The 19382-nt window shown below is 39.2% G+C and overlaps 1 non-coding gene across 1 annotated transcript; it reads right to left on the minus strand.

The window, feature by feature from the left end:
- Positions 1 to 18180: 18180 nt before the first annotated feature.
- LOC148551075 (small nucleolar RNA R71) lies at positions 18181 to 18288 on the minus strand. Its single transcript, XR_015893652.1, has one exon. It is a non-coding gene; the product is annotated as a small nucleolar RNA R71 (small nucleolar RNA).
- Positions 18289 to 19382: the final 1094 nt, after the last annotated feature.

The raw sequence follows: 19382 nt of genomic DNA on the forward strand, positions 1-19382 counted from the left end.
TCAGTAACTTCAGCTGGAAAGAACTTTTCCAAAAATTCTCTTCTGAGTGTATCCCAGATGGATACAGTTGTTGCTGGTTGAGTGTAGTACCACTCTCTTGCCTTTCCCTCAAGAGAAAATGGGAAAGCTTTCAGCAAAATTGAAGTTTCATCTGCACCATCACGCCTGACAGTAGAACAGGTTGCCTGAAAATCTCTTAGGTGCTTGATAGGCTCTTGAGCAGGTAAGCCATGAAACTTGGGTATCAAATTGAGCAGTGCGGTCTTTATTTCAAAATCTGTAGCCACCGCTGGATGATGCGCTTGGAACGGTTGCATTGAAAAATCAGGGGCTCCAGCCTCCTGGATAGTAACTCTTCTGGCTGCCGCCATGTTACTGTACGTAAATCAACCGAATCAGTAGAACGGGAGTTGGTTTCTTCCTCAAATAGCATTTCAAATCCGCCCTCAGAGAAGGCTAACTGACGCCGAGCTTGCCTTATTCGTGAAATAGTTCTTTCAATCTCAGGATCGAATACTGGCAAGCTTGGATCAGGAAGTGAACGCGTCATCTAACGAAAGAAACAAGCAGCTCATAGTAGCAAAATAAAATAAAATGCAAATAAATAAATTCCAATTGATAACTTTAGCACTCTATTGCAGATCCCCGGCAACGGCGCCAAAAATTGATGCGAGCGGAAATTGGCGAGTTAAGAATGATTATAAATTATGCATTGCCAGTATAGTTCTCAACCAACCAGAAATCTGCTTAACAATTTAAAAAGGGGTGTCACAGAAATTAAAATTAAAATACTGGGAGTATGAATTCCAGGTCGTCTCCCTACGAGTTGCAGGAAAGTGTGCTATTTTATTAATCAGAAGGTTTTCAAAAAGGTTTGAGTTGAATGATAGAAAATTAAATTAGAGAATGTATACAAATATAAATAAAAGCCTTGACTGGGAGTTGATTAGATGGAAGCCCTATTCTTGTTGCAGTACTCTCAAGATTAATTGACAATTGAGATTTATTGTGTTTAGATGTCCCTTACTAAGTAAGGGAAAGTCAAACAAGTTGGAATGCTGTTCTATCCACAGGTTCCAATCCACTCTTGGGAGGATTGGTGTTAGTGACTAGAGAGCAACCCAACAATAAACCCAATTTACAATCTTTCTCTTGAGCGTTCCAACTCAATGATTCCTTTCATCGACTCCCCATCAAGTTAGGGGACTACTCGCTCATTGTAAATGTAAAATTCATAACGTAAGAAAGGGAATTAAAGAAAGACATGATAAATAATGCTCAAAAGATTAATTTAAAATAAAAGTGATTCTTGTATTAATAAATGCTAAAATAATCCAATAGTAAAATTAAGTAAATTAAGGAACGTGGAAGAGTAAAAGACAAGTGAAGAGAACGAACTAGAATGTCGAAGTCTTGATGAGGCAATAACTCTTCTCAATATCCCAATGCAAAGATAACGAAAAATAACTAATCCTAAAAACTATGAATGTGTAGAGAGAAAACCTAGAGGAGTAGTAGAACTAGATCTAGAAACTAAAACTATGCGGAATGAATTGTTCTCCCTGGTTTCTGCATGTTCTCTGGCTCTAGTCTGCTTTTCTGGGCCGAAAATTGGGTCAACATGGGGCCCGAAATCGCCCCCAGCAATTCTGCAGATTATGCAGATCGCGCATGTCACGCGATCGCGTCGCTCATGCGGACGCGTCATTCGGCGTTCTGCTTTGCCACGCGGTCGCATCATCCATGTGACCGCGTCACTCGTGCTATTCCATGCCGTGCGGTCGCGTCATCCATGCGGCCGCGTCATTGCGATTTGCTCTTCTCCGTGCGGTCGCATCGTCCATGCGGCTGCGTCGCTTCTCGCTGGTCATGTCCTCAATTTCTTGTATTCCTTCCATTTTTTCAAGCTTCCTTCCCAATCTCCAACTCATTCATGCCCTATAAAGCCTGAAACACTTAACACACAGATCACGGCATCGAATGGAATAAAGGGGAAATAAAATACATAATTAAAAGTCTCTAGGAAGCAAGTTTTCAATCATGCAATAACTTTAGGAAGGAAATATAAATGCATGCTTATTTAATGAATAAGTGGGCAAAGATCATGATAAAACCACACAATTAAACACAATATAAACCATAAAATAGTGGTTTATCAGTCAACTAGTCCTACAGTAAGAAAAATAAAAATGGGTTACTAATCAACAGCTCGGACAAATCAAGAGAACAGCTCAGACAAATATGGATATAACTCAAACTAAAGCATACAAATGTTAGAAGGCAGGAACAGCAACCAAAGGAAACCCCATGACTCACACCAAGGTCCATGGGCATCCTTTGGAGGTAGTAACAGAATAAGGATTCAGGAAAAATCTAAAGCCTACATTTCGACATCTATCAAGCAAGAAAACAACCCTCATTCAACAGCGACACTTCGAAAAGAAAAGCCACAATTTACAAAGAGACATCAAAGTTACCATCTTTTTAATCTATCAGCAAACCGGCAACATCAAACCATCAAAGATACAACCTTTTAACAAAACAGTTCACTACTTCAAGCGATAAATAGAAAAAAGATCAAAATCCTTCTCTAACAGAAAAGTGAAGAAACCCTCACAGCATACAGTACAGCAATGATTAGAAGCAATAAAGTCAGAAAAAGATCCAAACTTTCCAACCATCAAACATGAATTCAAGAAAAACCAAAACTTCTTCAAAATCAGAATAATGCGAACACAAAAAAAACGGCGTAAAAAGAGAGAAAGAAGAAGAAAAACCAACCTGTAAGGAAGAAGGAGACGATAAACTGATCAGAAGTTGAAGCAAACGACCGAAGCGACACCAGCAAATCACCTTTCGAGTAAAAGAAAAAAAGCGCGAAGATGCGAATACAGAAGGGTAAGGAGAAGAGAAGAAGTTGCAGTGAGCAAGAGAAGAGAAATTGAAAAGAAACTTTGAAATTCAAAAGTGAGATACAAAGAGGGAAACGGCAAGGAGTTAATGAGATTTACTCTTGCACGTTTCCAAGGAAACACAAAAATGCACGTCGCAATTAAAAGGTGTGAGAAAAACACTCTACATTCAAATCATTAAATAGGAGCTCTACAACGGGATCAACAAATAGTGCTCGATCTCGGATTCTTCAAAAAGAGTTCGAGGTCTAAAAAGACACGACCTCAAAAGGAAGGCCGCACTCAAGCAGGGGCAATGTTCATGCCCTGGGTCAAGCTGTATGACCCGGGCTGGCTAAAGACAAGTTGACCGACCTCTTCGGATCAGGATTACCCGACTTCTTCATAAAAGAGTTCGGCCAAATTGCTACAGAGGCCCAAATAGGCCCAAACAGAGGAACACGACCCAAATCTAAAGGAAGCCCAAACCTAGAAAGATTAGGGCGGTTCCCTTAAAGATAAAGATGACTTCACTCAAAGATAAGATAAGATAACTATCTTATCTCAAGAGAAGATTACTCCACATCATTATAAATATACTAGAGCACCCAAGTATAACTCATACTCTGATTCTATAAAATACATGCTTAAAACCCATGCTAACTTAAACATCGGAGTCTCTTGCAGGTACCACCACCCTCCGGTGACAAAGGATCAGCTACATCAGCACCACCACCATCTCCCACAAGTCAGACGTATCAGCTCTGGCTGCCACAACAGATCTCATCCGAGATCGACCTAACAGTTTCAGGTAACTCTCGGAACAGAGGGTATCTACGCCCTCTCGCCATTAGAGGGTATATACACCCTGTCGCCATTAGAGGGTATCTGTGCCCTATCTTCATTACAGGGTATATGTGCCCTGTCGCCATTACAACCAGAAAGAAAACACAAGCATTCTCACATTCAATATTTTCCAACATTATTCACTTACCACATTTGTTCATTAATCATATATGCATCTCCGACATACTCGCCACATGTTAAAGCTTCCTCAATCAATCATCATTGTTATCAAATCTCAAATATTAACCTGGAGCAAGCGGAACGAACTACAACCCTTGCTACTACCCAGGTATCCCAGATACACATTCATTCATAATCACACTTCATTATTACCAATTCTCAAACAATGACCCGGAGCAAGCGGGACGAACCACGACCCTTGCTACTACCCAGGTATCACAGACAGACATTCATTCCAAACTCCATAATTAAACTCAGTTATCATAATTCTCCTTCCCCATCTCATACCCGGAGCAAGTGGACAACACCACTGCCTACTACCCAGGGTTTGATAAACCTCGATTTCGTGATTTATCTTGTACTTATTTTAGGGGATTTTACCACCTTTTTCCATATTTATTCAATAAAATAGCATGGTTTTGTAATTCTCCCTTGAATTGTGCTTAAGTGTAAAAACATGCTTTTTAGGCCCTAAATTGGTGATTTTAATTCACTTTAATTTCATTCGATGCCTTGATGTGTTTGTTGAGTGATTTCAGGTCCATAAGGCAAGTATTGGACGGAAGGAATGAGGAGACAAGTATGCAAAGAGGAGAATGCATGAAGCAACAAAGATTGGAATGCACCAATGGACGCGTATGCGCAAAAGTGGTTTCACATAGAGACGCGCACGCGTACATGACGCGTCCGTGCGGATGAAGAATTTGCCAATCAACGCACACGCGCACATGGCGCGCACGCACCGATACTCTCACGTGGCCCACTTAAAGGCAAAATGCTGGGGGCGATTTCTGAGCTGCCCAGACCCAGATCCAACTTATTTCTGAGTGTATTTCATGCAGAATTAAAGTCCAAGCAAAGGGGGAGCAATTAGTTTAGCCAACATGAGCCTTTAGTTAGTTTTCTAGAGAGAGAAGCTCCATCTTCTCTCTAGAATTAGGTTAGGATTAGGTTAGATTATCTTAGATCCATGTTCAATTACTTGATCTTATCTTGTTTCTTTTATAACTTCTCAATTCTATATCTTGATTCTCTTATTTGTGATGTTAATTTCTCATTTTGCTCTCTTTTGTGAGGATGAACTCATGTTGGATTTGAATTACATTTAGTGCAATTTGATGTTGATGTTTCTTGTATTGATGAATTAAGTTGTGATCTTACTTTTCTCGCAATGAGTAGTTGGTAGATTTTATTATTCTTGCAATTTATGATGCTTACTTTTATTGCACTTTAGGTGTTTGATGAAATGTTCTCTTTAGTTTTTGAGTAGTTTTATCAACTCTTGGTCTAAGCTAAGGGAATTGGGTAAATTTGAGTTATTGGGTATAATAGATTTGGTGATTTGAGAACCCTTGGTGATCAATTTGATACCCATTTACGCTAACCCGCTACTAAGTTAATTAGTAGGTAGGTTGGGACTTACGGGTTGATGTGATCAAACCTATTTGACCTACTTCAAAGCTTAGGAGTACATGTTACGTACTTAAAGCTTTTGGGAAGTAGACTTAATAGGTTGGCCTCTCATGATTATCAATATTTGGTTTATTGACAAGGATGATGATCTCAATTACCTTCATGGCAACAACCTCCTCCGGACTCTTATGGGTATAATCCTGATCCTAATGTGTATCAAGCCAATGTGTGTGATGATCCTCATTGTGGTTGTCAACCACAATCGTCATATGCATATGATCCCATTCCTCAATATAGCCATACACCATACTCACAAGCCTCACACCACCATTCAACTCCATATGACCATAACTTATACAAACCATATCAACCACCATATGAACCACATCTAGAACAACCACCACCATGCCAATACCAATACTCCTAAGAACCACAAATTCCACATACACCACCTTAAGAATTCTACCAATATGAACCACCTTCCAACATCAACAATCTTCCCTCAAACACTGAATCCTATTTTCCACCACCACCTCCCGATGAAACCTTCATATTAGAACTGAGAGACCTTGAATCTCGTATCTTAAGGCGACAAGAGGAGGATGAAACTAAGTGTAAGGAACTAAGAGCAAGGATGGCCGCCATAGTAGAAGCAATGAGTCACCTAACATCCCACCTAAGCTCATGTACCGTAAATATCCCCATTGATGAATGTGGAGAAACAATCAAGGAGCCTAGTAAGGGAGTGAACTTGAAGCTCCGTGGTGGAGAAGAAGAGTTGAAGCAAGAAGTACAACAAGAGGAGAAGGTAGAGATTAGCAAACAAAAGGAAGTAGTGGGCGGATGTTTATGATATGTTGAGCACATAAGGAAATCTCAAGTTGAAGAGCCCTCCTCCACAGAGTATGGAAGATATGTTAAAGAGGAGAGTAAAGTTGTGAAAGTAAACGGAAAGTTGAAGGAAATTGATCAGGAAGTGGATTCCATCACTAGTGATTTTTTGCCCACATTGACCAATTCCCTTGACGATCTTTTTGAGCCTTCTCCCAGTGGACTATAAAGCAAGGTTGAGGAAGGTGTGCAACCTCCAAGACCTATTGTAAGTGAAGAACCGGAAGAAGTGTTCCAAGCAATAAACCCTCCTATCTATGATGATTCTGCACCAACATATGATCCTTTCGAGTTTAAAGATTCCTTCCCCAAAATGCTTAGACTTGATGACGAGGTAGACTTCACGAGACCTCCTATCTATGATGAGAGTGATGGGGAAGAGACGGAAGAAATTGGTGAAGACGAATGTGAGCTGGAGGAAGCTTGGCAAGAGGAGAAACTTGAAAAACCTTGCCAAGTAGTTCACTATCCAGTTCACTATCCAATCCTTGGCTTGAGTGGGTAAAACTTCTAACTCTCAGCTTTATTGTCCCACTTGAGTATAGTTTGCTTGAAACGGATGGCCAACTTAGGGCGCTTTGTGGAATTAAGCGAAAGAGGAGGATGTTTAGTGGTTGGCGTTCTAAATCTAGACTCATTAAGGTTGGAAGCTCAAAATTGAAGAGCGTGGATTGGTGCAATGCTCAATTAAATGGGTCTAGGAGGATAGTTTGGTGCTTTCATGAGAATTCTGCTTTCTCGTCACCCGGACGGAATCAAGGCGATCAACTAGAAGATGGGTGCGAAGACAAAGTATGGGATCCTGGATCACATCATAGCAATCAATTTTGGGAGCTCATATTCTGGAGAGAACCTCACCAAAGCTTGGTGAAGAAGGTTGGAACTTCTGACAACCGATTGAAGGACAAGCACTCTTGGAGGTTCAAGGATGGATACAAGCATAAGCCACCTTGACAAGAAGCCTCCCAAATGTCCAACTTAAGGACTTAAACTAAAAGTGCTTGGTGGGAGACACCCCACCATGGTAAACTCTTTCCATTCTCTTGTAGATATAATGAATGAATGAATTGAGTTCCATCGTATGTAATTTCTTTACTTCTTAGTATATTTTGCTTTGCTTGCTAAGGTGTTTATACATTCTATGCTTTAATTAGGGATGATTCTTTGAATCTGAGTTTTTGCTTGGATTGCAAGTTTCTTCAAATTATTTGAAAAATTCCCAATATTTCAAAAGTGTGATTAATTTTGCATCTTAGCTAGTTTTAGAGTCTTAGAGGAGATTAGGAGGATATTGAGCTCTTTTTGATGCTCATATATAAAAAAAAAAAAACAAGCCACGCGCAAGCGCATAGCGCACGCGCATCGGCTGCATATTTACGTTTTCTGGGACAAAGACCAGAGAGTTGTGCCATTTTTGGGCCAACTCTGTGCCTCAACCCACGCGGACGCACACTGTACGCGTCCGCGCACCTTCTTGTTTCCTTACCCACGCGTTTGCGCACCTGGCGCCTCCGCGCCCATTCCATAAGCTCAAGCCATCCATGCGAACGCGCACGGTGCGCGCGCGCGTCGATGCATTTTAGCATCACCCAGGCCAAAGGACCCGAGAGTTGTGCCAACTCTGGGCCTCTTTTGTGCCTCTGGCCCAGCACACCCGCGCAGACGCGCATCGTATGCGTCCGCTCCGATTCCCAATTTTCCCATCTACGCGCAAGCGCATATGGTGCTTCCGCGCCAATCCTTAATTTTCTCACCCACGCGGACACGCACGGTGCGCGCACGTGGGGATTTAAAAATCCCATTTAACCCAGGACGCAAAGCCCTAGCACATTCGCGCAGAAACCCCCCTCTCATCTCCAACGTTCCATTTCTCCCTCCATTGCCAACCATAACCCCTGCAACCACCAGCCTTCCTCTGACAAGCATCCCGGCGCACGCCACCGCTGCCATCGCCGCGCCCCCAACCCCCTCTTCCTCGCTCTCTCTCTCTCTCTCTCTCTCTCTCTCTCTCTCTCTCACTCAATCATCTCTGCTCTGTTCTCTCTCACATCGCCCCTACTCCGCCACGAGCACAGTCGTGACTCCGTTGTCGCCGGCGAACACTCCCGGTCGTCTTCCCGAACCGCCGCTCTGCTCTGGCCGGTTCACCCGTTCCACCCTCCTTTCCCGTCCTCTGTTCCACCTTCCAACTCTCCTGCTTCCAGTTTCCTTTTTTCTCATTTCAATTTTAATTTCGTTTAAGTAATTTTGTTTATATTAATTTTGTTTAGCTTGTATAGTTAGATTAGTTAGTTAGTTTAGTGTAATTAGGTGGTTAGCGAATCTGGGCTGAGTAGTAGATTTAGGTTTGCTGGAATTTGTGCTGCTCTTTGGAATTGCTCTATTTTACTGAATTATTCTGTGTTCATTTAATCTGTTGATACTGCTTACTTGTGATTGATTGGTGAACGGAATGCTGATTAAAGCAACTGCTGCTGTTCTTTGTGCTATTTAATTGCTTTACTGCTGAATTAGTGGCTGTTTGTTACATTCATATGAATTCATATATATGGTTTTGTGTTTTTAATTGTTGATGAACTCATATGGAGTCTAATTTGACTATTTGAATTTGGGAAATAGCCAATTTACTGCTGAAATGCTGCCGAATTTTTCCTAACCATGTTCCGTGAAATAACAATGTCTTGATTGATGCAACAAACTTCTATTTGACGATTTCTGTGTCAATAGAACCTTGTTAGCTAATTGGTTTTGGAAACTCCTCAAGGGCATATTTACAGGTTTTTGGTCATGCTTATTATATTCTTTGCTTGTTATTCATTATGAGTTGCTTATAGGCATTGAATAATTTGAATGAATTTTCAGATTAGCCATCACTTGTAACTCTTTTAAGATTTCATGCCTCTTTTGCATAAACACACAAGTTTGAAAGTTTTTAATCTATGTGGCTGATGTGCTTCACTTTATTCATACATAATTTATATTAAGCCATATAGACCATAAAGCTTTCCACTCTTTTCTCAACTTGTGACTTGTATGCATTGTTGGGATTGGTGTTAATTGTTGTTTGACTTATTTGATTCTCAAGGTTTTGATTTCACCAACACCACTAGTGATCTTTACATTGATCGATGGTTTGTTTCACATTAGTTGCTTTCTAGCAATATTATATTTCATCATCAATGACTTGATGCATTTCATGATTGTGAGTGTGCTTACATTCCTATTTTGTACATTCCTTTTGAATTGAGCCGGTAACCACCATATCACTGATTTTCAACTGATTTCTAACTTTTATCTGTTTAACCAACTAACTTTTCTTTTGGTTTTCAACTTAACTCTTCTGATCATTCCTTTAGATATGGTGTTTCTTAGGCTTGATGAACAAGTAATGTGCAAATGTGGTTTGAATTCTTGGTTTGAAGTCTGATTTGAATTCTGAATTATGTTGCTTGCATTCCAAGAAATCTCTTTTCTTTTTTCACTTCATGAATATGCTTTGCTTTGAGTGCTTTATATCTGTTTGGCTATCTGCTTATATTGTATCATCTCTGTTTTCAAGATGTCAGACAAAGGAAAGGCTATAGCCACTACTTCCAAAAAGAGAAAGCGCTCTAAGACCTCTACCCCCTCTCCTTATGCAAACTATGCTAAGAATCCCCTGAATGAAGAGGATAAGGAAAATCAGCTGCTGCCACCCACTGTCCCAATCAAATTCCCAAACCTCTACTGTAAGCTCCGTTTCTCTAACTTTCGGAAGAAGAATCTAAACATTGAGAAGAAACTACTCCTTCCCAATGATGTGAGGCGTGCCATTAACACCCGTAATTCTGGAGTTAGGATTGGACTTTGTTGATAGAGATTTGGGGAGGGTGAACACTTCATGGGTGTGAGAATTTTATTGCAACTTCTTTCGGGCCACTCTTGATTCAGTTCAGCTGCGGGTAGAGAGATTATGATCACTGAGGCTGCGATTGGGGATGCATTACATTGCCGACCCCCGTACTGATGACACATGCGCCTATGAGCAGGCAGAGGTAGCCATCCACTGCATGACTTTTGACTATGAGGCGCTTAAGCGTGTGATTGCCACACCTGACGCTCCTTGGGTGATGGATTCTGGGAACAAGAAGCCAAAGGGGATACGTTTCACATATCTGTCGAGGGAGGCTAGGACTTGGTAGCATATCTTCGCCCACTATGTCTTCCCCACCACTCACTTCTCAGAGATCCCGATGGATATGCTAGTTTTGATTGGGTGTGTGATGGAGGGGAAGGAGGTGAACTTCCCCCGGCTGATCAGACAGAGTATGTGGCGTGCACATATTTATGGTCTGCTGCCCTTTCCTACACTGGTCACCAACATGATCGAGATGGCTGATGTTCCGTGGGCAGATGATGATGTGACACCACCACCCTTAGATGATGATGACAAAGAGCTTACCATTCCATGGGGTGGATGGGTGCACGAGAAGCCCCCACCCAAACGCCGTTCCCGAGCTAGAGCAGTGGAGGAGGCAGCTCAGCCCTCATCGTCTGCAGCAGCACCAGGACCCCCCTCTACTTCAGTAGCCGCAGCATCCTTACCACCACCACCAGCACCTGAGCCCACTTACCTGTTAGTGCAGCACCTACTTCGCTTCATGGAGCGTCTCGAGCGTCGTGTCATGTTACGTCTCGACCGCATCGACCAGGTGTTTGTATCACAGGGAATCGAGCTACCACCGCTCCCGGACTCTCCCGCTTCCGACGAGCAGGATCAGGAGGAGGAGCTGGCTGAGGAGCCGACTCACCAGGATGCACCTCAAGAGACACAGGTCACCACTAAGGTTCAGCACCCTCCTGAGGTTCAGCAGGACACTCCACAGCCACAGCCAGAGCCACAGCCGATCCCAGTCCCACAGCCAATACCTGAGCCACAGCCCGGCCATCCCGAGCTTCAACAGTAGCATCGAGGATGATGCTTGATTCTAAAGTGTGGAGAGGTCACCGTTCGTGACCGGTGTTTACATTTATGTGGTAAACTTTCGGACATCTATTTCTAGTTTCTGCTACTTTATTTTATTTTGTACTTTATCTTTTAGTGTATATATATATATATATATATATATATATATATATATATATATTGCATCTTAGTTTTTGATTGTGATTAGAAAAGTGTTTTGGATTGAAAAAAAATCCAGTTGACCCTTTTTATATAAGAATTGTGTTTTTGATTGAAAAAGGGGGTAAACTAGGGAAAATTTTTAAAATTTTCTAAATCACAACATTGCATTTGAATAAACTTAGTCAATATGATGAAAATTTTCAAGAAATTCATATTTAGGGCACCACCCCAATTGGTTGAAAAAATTTTTTTAGAACTTGCTTGAACTATACACTTGTGGATCATGTTTTGAGCAAAGAACACAAGCATGTGAGATTTGAGCCTAATTGTGTAGTTACATCATATATGACTACTTATTTTCATTCTTGTGTGCATTATTCTCTTCCTATGAGTGTAATATTTGATTTATTTGATTCTTTATGTCTATTATTTTGTGTATACATGCATTTATATGATTGAGGCCATTGTTCAAATAGCTCACTTACCCAAATAGCCAACCTTTTATCTTCCATTGTTAACCAATCTTGAGCCTATGCTTAACCCATTTGTTCATAATTGTAACACATTACAAGCTTAAGTGAAAAACAATAAATGTCCCTTGTTTGGATCTTTGATTTGCTTAGGCTAGTGAGAGTGTTCATTACTTGATTTTTGGAAGGTTGGGTACATTGAGTAGAGATAAAAGTGTGTTTATGTTTTTGTTGAAATATTTTCAAGAATTGGGTACATACTCATGTATTAATCATGTGCAAACCATATGCATTGATGTTCCTGTATATATTTTAGCTTAAAATAAATAAATAAATAAATAAATAAATAAATAATAATAAAAAAATTACAACAAAAAGGGAACAAAATATCCCAAAGTTTAAGGTTTCATGAATTCAATGCATATGTGTGAGAATCTAAAAAGAATACATGAGTGTGTGAAAATGTGAAGAATGGATAGCTAGGTTTGTTTAGAATTGTTTAGGTTGTCATAGGTTAGCTGGGAAGTTGAAGTTAATCAAAGATTCGAATTTTAAGCTCACTTGACCATATGCATCCTACCTTGACCCTGGCCCCATTACAACCTATGGGAAGTCCTCATGATATTTGTATGCATGCATGAAATAATTGTTGATTGTTAGATGAAAAACAAATCTTGGAAAGCATGATTAGGGGAGAATTGAGTGAATCAACCCCATACACTTGAGTGCATAGAGCGGATACACATCCGGCGAGGGTTCGATCGCTCGATTACATGTTTCCACCCGTGATCATCTTTTCTTGCAAGTTTGTGAACTTTTTCAATGATTCAATCCAATTGTGGTTTGCTTTGATTGCTAATGCCTTAGCCCTTGTGCTTGTATGTGTATTCTTGGAGATTGATTTATTTTGACTAAGCTATTGCATCATGTAAATAGATTGCATTCATATAGATAGATTGCATTTAGTTAGTTGCATTGAATAAACGTTAATACCCTTTGCTTCCTTCTTAATTTTAGCATGAGGACATGCTTAGTTTAAGTGTGGGGAGATTTGATAAACCCCGATTTCGTGATTTATCTTGTGATTATTTTAGGAGATTTTACCACTTTTTCCCACATTTATTCAATAAAATAGCATGGTTTTGTAATTCTCCCTTGAATTGTGCTTAAGTGTAAAAACATGCTTTTTAGGCCCTAAATTGGTGATTTTGATTCACTTTAATTCCATTCGATGCCTTGATGCGTTTGTTGAGTGATTTCAGGTCCATAAGGCAAGTATTGGATGGAAGGAATGAGGAGAAAAGCATGCAAAAAGGAGAATGCATGAAGAAATAAAGATTGGGAATGCAGCAATGGACACGCACGCGTACCAAGTGCGCACGCACAAAAGTGGTTTCCCATAGAGACGCGCACGCGTACATGACGCGTCCGCGCGGATGAAGAATTTGCCAATCGACGCACACGCGCACATGGTGCGCACGCGCCGATACTCTCACGTGGCCCACTTAAAGGCAAAATGCTGGGGGCAATTTCTGAGCTGCCCATGCCCAAATCCAACTTGTTTCTGACTGTATTTCATGCATAATTGAAGTCCAAGCAAAGGGGGAGCAATTAGTTTAGCCAACATGAGCCTTTAGTTAGTTTTCTAAAGAGAGAAGCTCCCTCTTCTCTCTAGAATTAGGTTAGGATTAGGTTAGATTATCTTAGATCCATGTTCAATTACTTGATCTTATCTTGTTTCTTTTATAACTTCTCAATTCTACATCTTGATTCTCTTATTTGTGATGTTAATTTCTCATTTTGCTCTCTTTTGTGAGGATGAACTCATGTTGGATTTGAATTACATTTAGTGCAATTTGATGTTGATGTTTCTTGTATTGATGAATTAAGTTGTGATCTTACTTTTCTCGCAATGAGTAGTTGGTAGATTTTATTATTCTTGCAATCTATGATGCTTACTTTTATTACACTCTTGGTGTTTGATGAAATGTTCTCATTTTGAGTAGTTTTATCAACTCTTGGTCTAAGCTAAGGGAATTGGGTAAATTTGAGTTATTGGGTATAATGGATTTGGTGATTTGAGAACCCTTGGTGATCAATTTGATACCCATTGACGCTAACCCATACTAAGTTAATTAGTAGGTAGGTTGGGACTTACGGGTTGATGTGATCAAACCTATTCGACGTACTTCAAAGCTTAGGAGTACATGTTACGTACTTAAAGATTTTGGGAAGTTGACTTAATAGGTTGGCCTCTCATGATTATCAATATTTGGTTTGTTGACAAGGATGATGATCTCAATTACCTAAGTCTTAGCCAAGAGTTATGATGAGCGGATAATTTATACGCTTTTTGGCATTGTTTTTAGGTAGTTTTGAGTATAATTTAGTTAGTTTTACTATGTTTTTATTAGTTTTTAGGCAAAAATAACATTTCTAGACTTTACTATGAGTTTGTATATTTTTCTGTGATTTTAGGTATTTTTTGGCTGAAATTGAGGGACCTGAGCAAGAATGCTGTTGGATTCTGACCTCCCTGCACTCAAAGTGGATTTTCTGGAGCTACAGAAACCCAATTGGCTCACTCTCAATTGCGTTGGAAAGTAGACATCCAGGTCGTTCCAGCAATATTTAATAGCCAATACTTTGCCCGAGTTTTGACGATGCGAACTGGCGTTCAAACGCCAACTTCCTGCCCTATTCTGAAGTTAAACGCCTGAAACAGGTTACAAACCAGAGTTAAACGCCACAAACAGGTTACAAACCAGAGTTAAACGCCACAAACAGGCTGCAACCTGGCGTTTAACTCCAAGAGAAGTCTCTACACGTGTAAAGCTCAATGCTCAGCCTAAGCACACACCAAGTGGGCCCCAAAAGTGGATTTCTGCACTATCTGCACTTAGTTACCTATTTTTTGTAACCCTAGCTACTAGTTTAGTATAAAAACTACTTTTAGTGATTTATTTTATGTCTTTTGACCAGTATCCAGTTTTCATATTTCAAAACTGAGACCTTTGTACACGTTTGGAAGCTGGCCTCACGGCCATGCCTGGACCTTCATCACTTACGTATTTTCAACGGTGGAGTTTCTACATCTCATAGATTAAGGTGTGGAGCTCTGCTGTTCTTCATGAATTAATACAAAGTACTATTGTTTTTCTATTCAACTCAAGCTTATTCTTATTCTAAGATATTCATTCGCACCCAAGAACATGATGAATGTGATGATTATATGACACTCATCACCATTCTCACCTATGAACGTGTGCCTGATAACCACTTCCGTTCTACATGAAAACAAGCTTGAATGAATATCTCTTAGCCTCCATTCCAAAAGATCGGAGTCTTCGTGGTATAAGCTAGAATTATTGGCGGCCATTTCTGAGATCCGGAAAGTCTAAATCTTGTCTGTGGTATTCCGAGTAGGATCTGGGAAGGGATGACTGTGACGAGCTTCAAACTCGCGAGTGTTGGACGTAGTGACAAACGCAAAAGGATCAATGGATCCTATTCCAACATGATCGAGAACTGACAGATGATTATCCGTGCAGTGACAGCGCATTTGGACCATTTTCACTGAGAGGACGGACGGTAGCCATTGACAACGGTGATCCCCCAACATACAGCTTACCATGGAAAGGAGTATGAATAATTGAATGAAGGCAGTAGAAAAGCAAAGATTCAGAAGGAGCAAAGCATCTCCATACGCTTATCTAAAATCTCACCAATGAATTACATAAGTATCTCTATCTTATTTTATATTTTAATTATAGTTTAATTCTCACAACCTCATAACCATTTGAATCTGTCTGACTGAGATTTACAAGATGACCATAGCTTGCTTCAAGCCGACAATCTCCGTGGGATCGACCCTTACTCACGTAAGCTTTATTACTTGGACGACCCAGTGCACTTGCTGGTTAGTTGTGCGGAGTTATAACAAAGAGTTGAGATTACGTTCGTGCATACCAAGTTGTTGGTGCCGTTTTAGAGATCACAATTTTGTGCACCAAGTTTTTGGTGCCGTTGCCGGGGATTGTTCGAGTTTGGACAACTGACGGTTCATCTTGTTGCTCATATTAGGTAATTTTATTTTAATTTTAAGCTTTTTGTTTTTATTGTTTTTATTTTCGAAAAAAAATTTCAAAAAAATAAATTATTCTATGTTCTTCAGAATTTTTAAGAATGAATTCTAGAGTTTTATGGTGATCTATTGAAGTCTGGCTGGCTGTGAAGCCATGTCTAATCTTTTGGACCGAGATTTCAACTTATCATCACAAAAGCTTGTTGATTTTTATCAATCTTGCTGTTGAATGTAATGATCTGCTAAAGCTTGGCTGGCCATTGGCCATGTCTAGTGTTTTGGACCGGAGCTTTCACTGAAAGCTTGGCTGGCTAGTAAGCCATGTCTAATTCCTGGACTGGAGCTTTAGACTAACATTGCATGATTCCTGGAATTCTCATTAAAAATTTTGAAATCCTTATTTTTCTTTTTCCAAACAATTTTTGAAAAATACAAAAAAATTAATAAAATCATAAAAACAAAAATAATTGTGTTTCCTATTTGAGTCTAGAGTCACATTTTAAGTTTGGTGTCAATTGCATGTTTTTAAAAATTGTGCATTTTTCGAAAACTCATGCATTATGTTCTTCATGATCTTCTTTGTTTGATCTTTACATTTTTATTTTTGTGTCTTTTCTTGTTTTTCATATGCATTTTCAATTTGTTAGTGTCTAAACATTGAAAATTTCTAAGTTTGGTGTCTTGCATGTTTTTCTTTTCTTAAAAATTTTCAAAAATAAGTTCTTGGTGTTAATCTTGACATTCGAAGTGTTCTAGGTGTTCATCTTGACATTCAAAGTGTTTTGCATGCATCATGTGTTTTGATCTTGAATTTTCATATTTTGAGTCATTTTTATGTTTTTTTCTCTCCTCATAAAAAATTCAAAAATAAAAAAGGATATCTTTTCCTTATTCTTCTCATAAATTTCAATCTCAAAATTCTATCTTTTCAAATCTTTTTCAAAAATCAAATCTTTTTCATTTATTTTAACATATCTTCGAATTTTTTTATTGATTTTCAAAATCTTTTTCTTATTCTTACTTCATATTTTCGAAAATCTCACTAACATTTAATGTTCTAATTCAAAAAATTTTCAAGTTGTTACTTACCTATTAAGAAAGGTTCAATCTTTGAATTTTAAAATCATATCTTTTAATTTCTTGTTAGTCAAGTAATCAACTTTAATTTCAAAAATCAAATCTTTTTAATTTTCTTCTCAAATCTTTTTCAAATTAAATTTCAATCATATATTTTTCAAAATCAATTTCAAAATCTTTTCTAACTTCTTATCTTTTCAAAATTGATTTTCAAACCTTTTCCAGTTAACTACTTGACTTTTTGTTTGATTTTAAAAGTTTTCTATTTCAATCATATTTTTTTTTTCAAAACCACCTAACTACTTTTCTCTCTCTAATTTTCGAAAACTCCTCACCACTTTTTCAAAATTCATTTTAATTAACTAATTGTTTTAAATTTTAATTTAATTTTATTTCCTCTCTTAATTTTTGAATTCTAACTACATTTTAAAATAAAAACAAAAATATTGTCCTTTTCTTTTCAAATTAATTTCAAATTCTCTCCCTCTCTCTCATCTCCTTCTATTTGTTTATTTATTTACTAACACTTCTCTTCATCTTAAAATTCGAACCCTCTTCCCCCTCTGTGTTCGAATTTTTCTCTTCTTCTTCTTCTATTATTCTCTTCTTCTACTCACATAAAGGAATCTCTATACTGTGACATAGATGATTCCACTTCTTTTTTGTTTTCTTCTTTTTCATATGAGCAGGAACAGGGATAAAGACATTCTTATTGAAGCTGATCCTAAACCTAAAAGGACTCTTAAGAGAAAATTAAGAGAAGCTAAAGCACAACCCTCTGGAGAAGACTTGACAGAAATTTTTGAAAAAGAAAGAGACATGGCCGAACCCAACAACAATGGTAGAGATGCAAGGAAAATGCTTGGTGACTTTATTGCACCCTCTTCTGACTTCTGTGGAAGGAGCATCTCAATTCCTGCAATTGGAGCAAACAACTTTGAGCTTAAACCTCAATTAGTTTCTCTAATGAAGCAGAATTGCAAGTATCATGGACTTCCATTGGAAGATCCTCATCAATTTTTAGCTGAGTTTTTGCAAATCTGTGACACTGTTAAGACTCATGGGGTTGACCCTGAGATCTACAAACTTATGCTTTTCCCTTTTGCTGTAAGAGACAGAGCTAGGATATGGTTGGACTCACAACCTAAGGACAGCCTGAACTCTTGGGAAAAGCTGGTCAATGCCTTCTTGGCAAAGTTCTTTCCACCTCAAAAATTGAGTAAGCTTAGAGTGGAAGTCCAAACCTTTAAACAGAAGGAAGGTGAATCCCTCTATGAAGCTTGGGAAAGATACAAGCAATTGATCAGAAGGTGTCTTTCTGGTATGCTTTCAGAATGGAGCATTATATGCATATTCTATGATGGTCTGTCTGAACTGTCCAAGATGTCATTGGACAACTCTGCAGATGGATCTCTTCATCTGAAGAAGACGCCTGAAGAAGCTCAGGAACTAATTGAAATGGTTGCAAATAACCAATTTATGTACACTTCTGAAAGAAATCCTGTGAATAATGGGACAACTCAGAAGAAAGGAGTTCTTGAAATTGATACTCTAAATGCCATATTGGCTCAGAACAAAATATTGACTTAGCAAGTCTATGATTTCTCAGAGTCTGAATGGATTGCAAGCTGCATCCAATAGTACTAAAGAAGCATCTTCTGAAGAAGAAGCTTATGATCCTGAGAACCCTGCAACGGCAGAGGTGAATTACATGGGAGAACCCTATGGAAACACCTATAATCTTTCATGGATAAATCATCCAAATTTCTCATGGAAGGACCAACAGAAGCCTCAATAAGGCTTCAACAATAATGGTGGAAGAAATAGGTTTAGCAATAGCAAGCCTTTTCTATCATCTTCTCAGCAACAGACAGAGAATTCTGAACAGAGCCATTCTGGCCTGGCAACCATAGTCTCTGATCTATCCAAGGCCACACTAAGTTTCATGAATGAAACAAGGTCCTCCATTAGAAATTTGGAGGCGCAGGTGGGTCAGCTGAGTAAGAAGATTACTGAAACTCCTCCCAGTACTCTCCCAAGCAATACAGAAGAAAATCCCAAGAGAGAGTGCAAGGCCATAACCATAATCAATATGGCCGAACCTGGAGAGAGTAAGGAGGACGTGAATCCCAGTGAGAAAAGCCTCATGGGACGTCCTCTGGATAGAAAGGAGTTTCCCTTTGAGGAACCAAAGGAATATGAGGCTCATACAGAGACCATAGAGATTCCATTGAACTTTCTTCTACCATTCATGAGCTCTGATGAATATTCTTCCTCTGAAGAGGATGAAGACATCACTGAAAAGCAAGTTGCTAAATATTTAGGGGCAATCATGAATCTGAATGCCAAGTTATTTGGTACTGAGACTTGGGAGGATGAACCACCTTGCTCACCCATGAACTGAGTGCATTAATGAGGCAGAC

This window comes from Arachis ipaensis, chromosome B7 (genome assembly GCF_059453495.1).
Source record: "Arachis ipaensis isolate K30076 ecotype BB chromosome B7, ASM5945349v1, whole genome shotgun sequence".
Classification (NCBI taxonomy): Eukaryota; Viridiplantae; Streptophyta; class Magnoliopsida; order Fabales; family Fabaceae; genus Arachis; species Arachis ipaensis.